Source organism: Stenella coeruleoalba (genome assembly GCF_951394435.1).
Source record: "Stenella coeruleoalba genome assembly, chromosome: 9".
In the NCBI taxonomy this organism is placed as follows: Eukaryota; Metazoa; Chordata; class Mammalia; order Artiodactyla; family Delphinidae; genus Stenella; species Stenella coeruleoalba.
The window spans coordinates 14,933,130-14,946,141 of record NC_137155.1 but is presented as its reverse complement, the minus strand read 5'-3'; the positions used below and the strand labels follow the sequence as shown (position 1 = coordinate 14,946,141).

Genomic DNA, 13,012 nt, shown 5'->3' with positions numbered 1-13,012 from the left:
GTACAACAAAGTTAATCAGCTTTATGTATACATATATCCCCTCCCTCTTGGACCTCCCTCCCACCCATCAAGATCACCACAAAGCACCGAGCTGAGCTCCCTGCGCTATACAGCAGGTTCTCACTAGCGGTCTGTTTTACACAAAGCAGTGCACATACGTCAATCCCAACCTCCTGATTCACCCCACCCCCTCCTCCACCATGTCCACACGTCTGTTCCCTACATCTACATCTCTATTCCTGCCCTGCAAATAGGTTCATCTGTACCATTTTTGTAGATTCCACATATATGCTGTAATATATTATATTTTTCTCTTTCGGACTTACTTCACTCTGTATGACAGTCTCTAGGTTCATCCACATCTCTACAAATGACCCAATTTCATTCTTTTTCTGGCTGAGTAATATTCCATTTGAAGTGAGGGTGGGAACAGCAGGCTCCCCCTTCCAGTAGCCCAGGCATAGTAACACTGTTATTAACAACTTAATACACCAAAACAAAAAACATATCGACTTTCTGAAGGTAATAACTCCAAAACTGCCCACTATCAGTTTCTACAGAACAACCGGAAGAGCACCGTGGAACACACACGTTTCATCATCTGTCACCACCACTCCTCGGGTTACTAGCTTTGTGGATTGGAGCAAATCACTCACTTTTTCTTAGCTTTGGTTCCAGGCTTGTAAGATGGATATAATAACACCTGTCTCACAGAGCCCTTGTGAAGATAAGGTGAGACAGTGGATACATTGCCTAGCGCAGCGCTCCTGCAAATGCTCTGGAAATACTCTTTCCACTCCTGTCCCATTTACTCACCCGCTGAGCCGCAAGCCACACCACACACACACACACACACACACACACACACACACACACACTCTCACACACACACGCAGAGCCTGTGCCTCCTCAGAATGATGTAGCCTGGGAAAACAGCCTTCAAAAGTCACTCCTGTGTGGCTCACGACCTCCAAAATAAAGATGAACAACTCAAGTGTGTTAAAGTGAGTAGTGGGAGCTATCTTTTGCTTCAGATTTCACTTAAAAATTACAAATTACAAAATAGTAGCTGGAAAGGGAAACTGCTAATGAATATTTATGAAGTCCGCTAACCAGAAACAAAGACAAAAGCTGCCTTTTCTTGTCACATTAAAGTGAAAACAAACAAGACATGGAAGAGGTAGCTGGGGGGCCCAAAATGAAACTTTCATTTCAGGGACTAAGACAGGAATTAGAAGTCTGATAAAGTATATAGCTGGGACAGGGGGATACACAACCCCTAAGAATTCTAATGAACACAGTCCGCAGGGACTTGAATGGAATTCCATCTTGAACATCCAAGGGCAGTCATTTGGCTAATGGTGAACAGATCTAACTCTTGGCTTCCAAGTCAAAGAAGACTGAAAAACTTAAATAAAAATTAAGAACAAGAGATTGAGAAATGCTTCTTTTTAATGAAGTACAGTCTCATACTTTATCAACTTCAGTTTTTGCCAAAGACAACCAACCATAAGTCATCCTTGGGCCAATAACCTGGTGGAATATAGTGAACAGAGACTGAAATGTCTTGGTTACTTTATGCTGGGTATGCGTGCTTGGTTTTTATCTTTTTTTTTTTTAATATTTATTTGGCTGTGCCGGGTCTTAGTTGCAGCATGCGGGATCTTAGTTGCACCATGCAGGATCTAGTTCCCTGACCAGGGGTCGAACCCGGGTCCCCTGCACTGGAAGCACGGAGTCTTAACCACTGGACCACCAGGGAAGTCCCTGGTTTTTACTTCTGAGTTTCACTGAAGACTGAGTGGGGCAACTGAATTTCTTATTCTGAAAAACGAACATCATCATGATACATCACCAAGAGTCAGAACTCGGAAGTAAGTACATTTGGTTTAAGAACAGGCAAAAAAAAAAAAACAACTTTTGAAGGGCACAAGCTAGGCTGGGGTAAAGGAAAGCTTTTCTTTCCCTGTAAGTTTGAAGCTTTAAAACTGGACTACAGTGTATGAAACTTATTAAAAACCTGAAAGTAACTAAAAATCTATCAGATCTGCTCAAGATCTCTTCAAAGAAAAGGGAGATTTGACAGAAGAGATTTGATGGCGGCAATAGGAACAAAAATTTTAAAACCCTTTTCATGTTTGTACCTCAGAGGCTTATTAAACTGTTCTTATATTACAGTACTTCGTCCACTTTAAAGTATGTATGAATCCCTGGGCATCTTGTTAACATGTAGATTCTGATTAAGCAGGTCTGGGGTGAGGCCTGAGCTTCTGCATTTTTAGCAAGCTCCCAGGTGATGCCCACACAGCTGGTCTGTAGATAACACTTTCAGTAACAGTTTAGTAAATAAAATAGAAGCCAGAAGATTTGAGTTTCAGTGCCTACTGTCACCTTAACACATTAAGATGTGAGGGCATGGCCCCAAGCTCAGTTTTCTTCTTTGATAGATAATAGCTTACCTTGATACCTTATACGTCATTGTGAAGTTCAAATTAAACAACATGCAAAAGCACTTTGTGAAGTGCAAAGAACAAAGAATAGCAGTATTATTACAGTTATTAAAAAGATCATAAAGGATAAATAACTTGCTGATGAACGCAAAGTGAGAGGCAGAATTAGGCTTAAAACCTATACCATCTGGTCTTAAAGTTCTTTGAGCTTTAATGTGTTGCAACTTAAGGTAAGTTTTATTTCCATCCATGTTGCTGAAATGTATTTCCAGAATACATTTCCCTTCTCATCTTAATGCATATATTACATTGAAAATTTACATGTGGGGATGATCCCAGCATGCCTATTTCCCCAGGCAAGTGGTGGTCACACTGACTGCTGTACTGTTCCCTGATGCCCCAGGGGGCGAACATAATACTATGCACACACAGTCTACATAACACCATTGTTAAACTGGGTACAATGTATTGTAGACTAGTATAAACGCCCACCCATGCAAGAGAATTTCAACATGGTCCTGATTACTATGGGCTGGAGTAATTGAGGAAGGCTCTGTGGATGAGGTGTGCTCAAAAGGAACGGAATGGCTTGGATAGCTTAGAAAGGCAAAGATGACGCTGAGCAAAATCAGATAGGAACTCGATTTCATGAGCTGCTTGTGAGCGCACACACAGTCTCAGGCTCTGTATTCGATAATCAGATCAAGAGAGTCTTACGTTTGAAATTGACATGCACACACTGCTATGTATAAAATAGATAACCAGGGACTTCCCTGGTGGTCCAGTGGTAAAGAATCCGCCTACCAGTGCAGGGCACGTGGGTTCAATCCCTGGTCCGGGAACAAAGATCCCACATGCCAGGGTCAACAAAGCCTGCGTGCCACAACTACAGAGTTTGCGTGCCTCAATTAGAGAGCATGCGTGCTACATGCGTGCCTCAACTAGAGAGCATCCGTGCTACAAACTACAGAGCCCACGCGCCCTGGAGGCCCTGTGCCACAACTAGAGAGAGAAAAACCGCAGGCCACACCTAGAGAAGCCCACACGCGACAAAGAAAGATCCCGCATGCCTCAATGAAGATCCCACCTGCCGCAACTAAGACCCTACTCGGCCAAATAAATAAGTAAATAATGAGTTAAACATTGAATTCAAAAAAAGTACGATAGAAATGTGAGGCAATATAAGAAAAAATAGATAACCAACAAGGACCTACTGTATAGCACAGGGAACTCTGCTCGATATTATGTAACAACCTAAATGGAAAAAGAATTTGAAAAAGAATAGATAGATACACGCATATGTATAACTGAATCACTTTGCTGTACGCGTGAAATTAACACATTGTTAAACAACTATACTCCAATATAAAATGTTAAAAATATATTTTAAAAATAAAATATTAAAAACATAAATTATACAGCTTATTTCACAGAGGCCATATCTCCCCAGATAATGAAACATTCTATCTCTTGAAGTAGCAAAATAAAAGTAACACCTGCTAATAATAGAAAAAAGTATCAGCCATAGTTACACCACCTTTAAAGGGCCAATGTTAACATTTTGGTGCATTTACATCCAGTCTTCTTTGATGCGTATACATTGTATATTTGCATAGAGTGTATATACACATACATATATATATATATGAAAATATGAAACTGGAATCATATTGTTTGTACAGCTTTGTACTCTGCTCTTCTAAATTAACTTGTTAATAAAATTTTCCAGACTTCAAAAAAAAAAGAAAATCTTTTTTTTAAGTGTCTTTTTTTGTTGTTGTTCTTCGGGTTTTTTAAATTTATTTTTGGCTGCGTTGGGTCTTCGTTGCTATGTGCGGGCTTTCTCTAGTTGCAGTGAGCGGGGGCTACTCTTCGTTGCCGTTGCCGCGCCCGTGCTTCTCATTGCAGTGGCTTCTCTTGTTGCAGAGCACAGGCTCTAGGCATGCAGGCTTCAGTAGTTGCAGCACGCAGGCTCAGTAGATGTGGCACAGGGGCGCTAGAACATAGGCTCAGTAGTTGTGGCGCACAGGCTTAGTTGCTCTGCGGCATGTGGGATCTTCCCGGACTAGGGCTCGAACCCGTGTCCCCTGCATTGGCAGGCGGATTCTTAACTACTGCGCCACCAGGAAAGTCCCCAAAACAGATAATCTTGTGTTAGAACACCGAGGCCATCTCCACTGCTGCGGCAGGGGGGGAGGCCAGGAATACCGGGGTAAAGGTTGTGTATGTTTTCCCTCATGAGACAGAGAGCCATTTGAAGAGTTTTAATATGGCAGTAACAGAAGGAACGAAATTGGCTATTTCAATGGGATATACCGCAGAGAGTACTGATGACATGGGATCAGTAGGAATACATGTAAAACTCACGTTTCCATTGATGGATGCATTTAATCAAGTGAAATCTTAAACAGAATCTCTATCTACCTGTGTATGCTTAAAAAATTAAAATAATCAATGAATTAAAGCAGAGCTGCTATACACATATTGTTGGCTGTCACTAGCAGAGTTAGAAATTATTATTTGGTCAGTCTTACTTAATTTGAAACCTCTAACTTCCTACTGGAGTACAATGCAAATCCCAGACATCATATAATTTTACCTATAAATTCTTCACCCATGAATCTTTCACAGATAAGAATGCAGCACCATTACTGCTATTAGCAAAATCATATAATCATAATCCTTATACTGATAGCTAAATAATATTCACTTTGTTCAAATGTCCCCAAATATCTCATAAATATTTGATGTTTCAGACTTTTTTGTTTTTCTCTTCCCTTTATCAATGGAATTTTAGATTAAAAAATATTTAAAATAAGACTGCTTTTAACGTGTTTGTGCATATTTTAAAAATAAATAAATAAAGCAGACCTGCTTTAGGTCAAGGTGTGATGGGGCCCCCAGGCTGGGGGCCTCAGAGGTTGAACCCTCAGAGGTTGAACCCTTAGGTCTGCTGGGTTTCTTTTGAGAGAAGATACCATAGTGTGATGAGAATCTAAAATAGGATGCTGCAATTAGAGATCCAAAGGGAATCTGTGCAGACATAGTTCTATGAGAGAAGAACAGACCATTTTTGGCTGTGATGGAAGCACAGGCAGGCATTTTGGCCCGGAGTCCAAGGCTCCTTCTCCCACCTCATTCTGTCTCTGCCTATGACTATTTGACAAGACATGCCAAGGAGAAAATGCAAAATCCAATATACTTACTAGTAATTGAGAAACATCTTAGTGGCTTCCTCTTATCTTTCGACTCTGAGGCCTTAGAAGAACATTAAAAACCTAGTCCCCATCTTTAATCTTATCTCTAAGCCATTAATTGATTGAAAAAGATGTTCTCCAAAGTTCCACACTTCTTGCTGGGGTTCTAAAGCCCTTCAGAGTGATTTAATACTCATGAGTGCTCATTTTAACAATGTCATGCCAAGATCCGAGTCTCAAAAGAACTTAACACTGGATATAGATAAATGGCCCAGGATGGTAGGCTTTAGTTTATTTTTATATAGAATATAAAGAGATGACATACAGTAAGATTGAAAATTGTGATAATACCTGTCAGATTTTTAAATGGACAGAAAGACACCTATTCAATGAAAAAGATTTACTAAATTATCAGAGAACCACATACGAGGTGCCCATGAACATTTTCAAAGATACCATAAGAAATTTAGTTAAAAAGAAAATGAAAGTGGTCAAACAGTAGTTATCTTCCATTTGCAAAACAGAACATATGTGTCTGAGTTTCTAGGAAGCATCATGTCTGAAATCTGATATCAGAGAATCACAGAGTTCAGAGTTCTCCAGAAATTCTCTGGGAAGCATCTCAGTGATTCAGGACTGAATGTTGTCTTGTCTTTTTTTTGAAGATTTTTAAAAATATATATTTTACAAGCCCCTTCCTGTGTTTTATTGCCCAAGAACAGAGGAATTCCCTTAATACAAACCCAACTATCTTCCTCCTTTAATTTATGTCCATTTTCTCATGTTCTGTCCTCTGTGAACATGGACAAAACACATCCAATAGTCCCCTCATATAAGACTTCCACTTACTTGAAGCTAGAAGGCAAGTTACCTGTCAATCTTCCAATCTTAATTCCAGAGCCTTTCATTTTTTTTCCCATAGGACTTTCTATTCACCTCTTTCATGACTTCAGGTTGCCTTTAGAACCCTGCCCAGTTTCTTCATGTACTCAATAAAAGAAAACTAACAATGAGGAAGAATTATTTAAATGTACAGCTGATGCATCTTTGATTAACCTGATCCTCTACTAAAATAAATATTGTCATAAAAATGACATTAAAATACATTCTGGGGGCTTCCCTGGTGGCGCAGTGGTTGAGAGTCCACCTGCCGATGCAGGGGACACGGGTTCGTGCCCCGGTCCAGGAAGATCCCACATGCCGCGGAGCGGCTGGGCCCGTGAGCCATGGCCGCTGAGCCTGCGCATCCGGAGCCTGTGCTCCGCAACGGGAGAGGCCACAACAGTGAAAGGCCCGAGTACCGCAAAACAAACAAACAAACAAACAAAACATTCTGTGTTGTAATCAATTGGTCGGAACTACTGCACTATTTATGGATTATCTGCAGGCAATTACAACAAAAGCTATAATTTATGAAGAGGTTCCTGTGTGCCGGGCACTGAACACTTGCTATCAAATCCTGGCAACAACTCTAAGAGGTTGGTATTGTTATCCCCATTTTTCACAGGGATGGTGTGGGCTAGACTGTCAGAGATCTTGATTACGATTCTAACGCCAGTGTCTTTTCACAGTGCTCTAAAGATACATGATCACACACTCACACACGCATGCAGGGCATGGTCCAGGTATGGGGGCTGTTGCAGGTCAGGCTTCCTGGAACCAAACTCTGAGATGAGCATTTACATGTGGGGGTTTCGCTGGTGAGGGCTCCTGGGCTCAACATATAGGGTAGAGTGAACAAAGCATACAAGGCACTGGGAGAAGCTGGACTGTAGTGCGGTCACAACAAAAGCCCCGGGTGATCGTACAGGCCCTACAGCCTTGTCCTGAATTGGGGCAAGGACCTTTGTGTCCCCAAATTGACCAGCCATTGAATGTACGCTGCCGCCCTGGAGCAGGGAGGAGAATCTTGAGTGAGGCAGCTCTCTTTAGCTAACAGCTAAGGGTAGCCACCAAGGAGGGACCCAGCTGTGAGCTCTCAGCAGTCAGGATCCCCAGAAGCTGGGGAAAGAGCACCTCAGTCCCGAAAGGGTCAAGGGATCTGGGTGACACATCACAGCTCTACTACAGTGACTCTATTTTTGGATCCCCAACTTAGGATATGGTTCTGGGTACCTGTTTACGGGTTGGGAAGTTACAGAAATTATGTAGCTTTAATGTCAAAGAAATCAAACAAATAAGGCAGAGGTGGGAAAAAAGACTACAAATACGGCTTTGGTTTATGGGTAGGAAATGAAAAATATCTATCTCCTGCCTTTCCGTCGCTTTCTTCACCTTTTTCTGTCTCTGTCCCTTTGCTGTGTCACATTCTCTGTATGATACACATACACTAATACGATGACTGGAAACTGATAGCAAAGAGGGGAAACAAAAGAGAGAGAATAATCTGAAATATTGGTAACAGATAATTATTACCAATAGTGGTAAGTGGATATCATCATTTTTGAATAGTTCTGTCAACGATAATACACATGTCCTCTGAAGGAAGATGTCACAAAGGATGAATAAACCCTATTAGTCGTTCTGCATCCTCAGTAATGTTTTTATCCATAATCTTTCCTCATAGATTTTATTTTCTAAACCATATTAAAAAGACATAATTGCCTCAGGATGGTTCTTGCCTAAAAAAAAAAAATACAAATACTTATACTACTGATCATTGAAGAGGATGTTCTATTTCATTTTATAATGAGAACCATCAAAAATGTTTATAAAGTTTAAAATCAAAATTATGCATTATTTATTGTTCTCTATCCATTATGGAGAAGCTTTTTAAAAGCTAGAAAGCCAACAACTAGCTGGAATGTCTCATTAGGACATGAATTTGAAACAGATCCCCAGGGGATAACGAATCCAGCTTATATTACAGGAAAATGTGAAGAGTATAAGTTCATATTATGCTGCCTTGCTATTCTATTAACGAATGCAAAAATAAATTCTCTAGTCATTTTAACATGAGCAGCAAGATATTAGCGCAGAAGCCAGAGTTCAAAAAGTTAATCATAAATCTGAATCAAGAGTAATTTCGAAAGGACTCAAACGACAAAAAGCAGGGGAGAGTGAAAATTCAAATGCAGCAGGACATTATCTGATTAGAAATCCGCTGGCATTGTCCTCCATCGAAATGGCCCACAAATTGCTGATGTCTGTGACCTCTACAGTGGGATTGAATTTGGATCCCAAAGCTGGTGGCTCAGCATTTCCTGTCCCCTCTCTTTTCAAAATCCCACACTACAAAAGGGCATAGGGTAACACGTTTTACTGCTAAGTATGATTTGAGCCTGTTGGAAGACTGCCCATTCAAAAGTGTCACCCTGGCAACTCACCGATGGCTTTTACCTTCAAAGAGTTTGCCCTAAACAACCCCCTCCAGCGGAATTCTGTATTCTACCCACAGGGTAGAAGGAAGGCAGTCTTGAATATTTCAAAGTCTGAGTACTTTTAAGTGGCAACTCCAAAGCTCACATAAGCGTTATCCATTGCTTTGCTGGCATAATGGTACGTGAAATACTCATTCTGGAATCTGAGCAGGAAGCAGCCACCCAATACTGCTGTCCACAGTAAGATGAGCTCCCACGAAGCCAAACAATGGTGGTGAAAGCTGACTTGCCCTTTCCCAGCCATCACACCTTCTTCTGTTCACTGTCTACAGAAGCTTCCACACCTGGCCATCTCTGTTCATGTCGTCATTCTGCTCAAGGTGGCCAAGCTACGCAGAGGGCAAACATGTCAAGACAACGTCTCCCCATGGCTCTCACCCGTTACCAAGCGAAGGGTGATTTACCTGTTTCCCATCCACGATATACTGTCTCCGCTCCTAGTTCCATAAACACAAACTGCCAAGGGTCTCCTGTTTTGAAAACATCGTATTAGTCTGTGTCTATCCCACAAAGACTATGAGTGAGACAGGAAGCCAGAAAAAGAGACAGACCAAAATGGGGAGACGTATTTCTTGGGCTCTGCACATAAGCAACTGGAAACTCCTTTTGTGACTGGCAGCTCTCAGGAGAGTGAATCACGTCGTGTACCAGCACCCTGATGACTTACAGCCCACTGGTTTCACGGCAATGACTGACCATTCTGTGAATTTCAGAGAATAATGCATTGTCCTTCAGACCACCTACAACTTGCACTCGTGTGACGTCATTCTAAGATACACCAACTCAGCATTTTCACGGATTCATCTTCTATACGTGAAATTCACTGGGTCTTGCGATGTCTTTGACCCAAACTGCAATAGCTTCTGCTTAAAAGTGTTGTCTTTAAAATACATGAGGAGTGCCTTTTTTAATGTATGAACGCTCTCTCTTATTAAAAAAGGGGAAATAAAACTGGAAAAAAAAATAGGATGTTTCAGAAAACTGGGCTGCGTGGCCAGTGTTTGCCGTGTTAGTTAATGCGCCTAACACATTGGTACTGCAAGTACCTACTTGGAAAAAATTGACTTGATAATGCATTGAGATGACAGCCCTTTTTTAATTGGAGTTTAAACACAGGTGATTTTGATTCTCTTTCAATCCTTCCTTTTAGCAGTGGAACCAGTACAGAGAAAATAAAGGCCGCCCGAAAACAAAATCCATGCTAAAAAACTTTTAGGTACAAAAATAAAAAATAATAAAACCTTAACCAGAGCCTAAAACAGTAAAGCAAAGTCTGTTGAACACAGAGTGATTAACCAAAGCATATGCCGTCAGTGTGAGCTGATTTACTGAATTCAGTTTCCTATTTTAAGACACATAGGTAATCTCACGGTTCAATAAAGATTTGGAAGAAGAAGGAAAATACTGAAGTGGAAAGGACAGAATGAGTTCCAAGAGGCCAGGGTGCCGGCTCCAGCTGTCAACACTGAGCAAGTTACTTAATTTTGCTTCAGATGAATTGTCTTGTGTATAAAAATGGAAGTGACATTAACTGATCTTGAAAGTTTCTGGAAGGATGGTAGAGAAGTGAACTAGAAGGAGGAAAAAAGGGGCATTTTGTAATTTTCCAGCAGGTCTTAAGGAGAAAAAAAAAATCAGTAAATTAATGAAGGCCATGGTAATCAAATCAAATTCACTCAAAATAGCACTATTGTAAGTATTATTTGAATTTAAAATTTTTACCCATGACAGTGCCTCAAAGAAGGCTCTGAATAATGTACTTCAAAAGTCTAACTCGGATAGACTTGACCTCAAACAGTGCAGCCTCTGTTACAACAGTCTTCCTTAATGACATTCTGGGTTGATGCCGGGAAGACCCAAAGGCTGGGACCCTGGCACCCCCCCTCTGGAGAATGCGAGAAAGATCCTACTCAGTCTTCCATAAGCAATGCTCAGATCCTGGGCAGAAAAATGAACGTGAGGAATTGACAAGAAGCCTCGATGTATACAGCAAATGAACTAAACTTCGGAAAGCCAAGCACTTTTCTTAAATTATTTCTATAACCACTGTGAATTAAAATGGAGAATGGCACTCGTTTGTAAGTCTCCCACATTTTAGGGTTTACAAGGTTTTTCAAATACTGGTTGAAATTTCCTTTCATCAAACTCAGAAGGTCACAACATTTGTCATGAGGAAAAATCCTAATTTATCATGCCAAGAAAATAAGGCCAAAAAGTACAGATACAAACGAAATGATAGGTAATGGCAAAATAAAATGAAAATTGAGAATGTGGTGAGTTGTGTGTGTGTGTGTGTGTGTGTGTGTGTGCGTGTGTGTGTGTGTGTTTGGCCGTGCCACGCAACCTGTGGGATTCTTAGTTCCCTGACCGGAGATCGAACCCATGTCTCCTGCAGTGGAAGCATGGAGTCTTCACCACTGGACCACCAGGGAAGTCCCATGAGTTGTGTTTTAAGTGTAAGAATGAATAATAGTGAGGGCTTAAGTACAAAATCAAATTCCTATTTTTAACTATTGCCTGTAACTCCCAAGTCAATGTTGCTAGCCCTGAACCCTCCCCTAACCACCATACTTAAACTTCTAACTGCCTGGTGGATATTTCAACCTATCTTTGAAATTATATGTCCCAAATATACCTCAACGTCCTCTCCTCTCCAACAGTAAGTCCGCTTCCCTCCTAATCCCCTTGATGACATCATCATGCTTCGGTCACCCAAGTCAGAAACCTGCCAATCCCAAGTCCTAACATGTTCTTGCTTCCAATGCCCAAACTATCACCAAATCCAGAATACTCTAGCTCTTTCAGATTTCACTCTCTCTATTCCTCACTGCTTCTACTCTAACTCTAGCCCTTCCATCTCTTCCCCAGATCATTACAAAACGGATCTTCCTTCCTTCAATCTGGCTCACCTGCAACTCTTTTTCTATACTTTCTCCAGGGTAACACACCTAAAACGCCAATGACTGCCAGTTTAAAACCCCTCAGGGGAAAAGGGAATCCTCTTACACTGCTGGTGCAGCCACTATGTAAAACAGTATGGGGTTCCTTAAAACACTAAAAATACAATTACCATATGATCCAGCATTCCCACTCCTCGCATATATCCAGAGAAAACCATACTTCGCAAAGACACATGCATCCCAATGTTCATTGCAGCACCATTTACAATAGCCAGGACATGGAAGCAACCTAAATGCCCATCAACAGATGAATGAATAAAGAAGATGTGGTACATATATACAAGGGAATACTACTCAGCCATATAAAAGAATGAAATAATGCCATTTGCAGCAACATGGATGGACCTAGAGGTTATCATACTAAGTGAACTCAGACAGGGAAAGACAAATATCATATGATATCACTTATCTGTGGAATCTAAAAAAAATGATACAAATGAATTTATTTACAAAACAGAAACAGACTCACGCACATAGAAAACAACCTCATGGTTACCAAAGGGGAAAGGTGGGTGGGGAGGGATAAATTGGGAGTTTGGAAATTATCAGATACACACTACTATATATAAAACGGGTAAACAACAAGGTCCTAGTGTATAGCACAGGGAACTATATTCAATATCCTATAATAAACTATAATGGAAAAGAATCTGAAAAAGAATATATCACTGCTGTACACCAGAAACTAATACAACATTGTAAATCAACCATACCTCGATTTTTAAAAAAACCCTCAGTGCTTACACACACACACACACACACACACACACACACACACACACACACACACACACACTCCACACCCATACCTGTGGTTCAACAATCCTGAAAGCGTATTACTTCCACATGTGGGTTTCACACACCTATCCCACCGCCCCCGCCTGCAATGCCCTCCTCGACCCCACCCTCTCTTTACCAGGCTAACTCCTAGTCATCTTTCAAGGGCCATTTGAGGGGTCACCTTCTCTAGGAAGCCTGCTTTTACACACACAATCTTCCAGCCCCAGGCTGCATTTGACGCCTTT

The 13,012-nt window shown here is 41.0% G+C and overlaps 1 protein-coding gene across 10 annotated transcripts in view; it reads right to left on the bottom strand.

Annotated features, from left to right (window-relative positions):
• Positions 1–13,012, bottom strand: part of NRCAM (neuronal cell adhesion molecule) — a 318,457-nt gene that overhangs the window by 236,282 nt on the left and 69,163 nt on the right. The gene's annotated exons all lie outside the window — the stretch shown is intronic.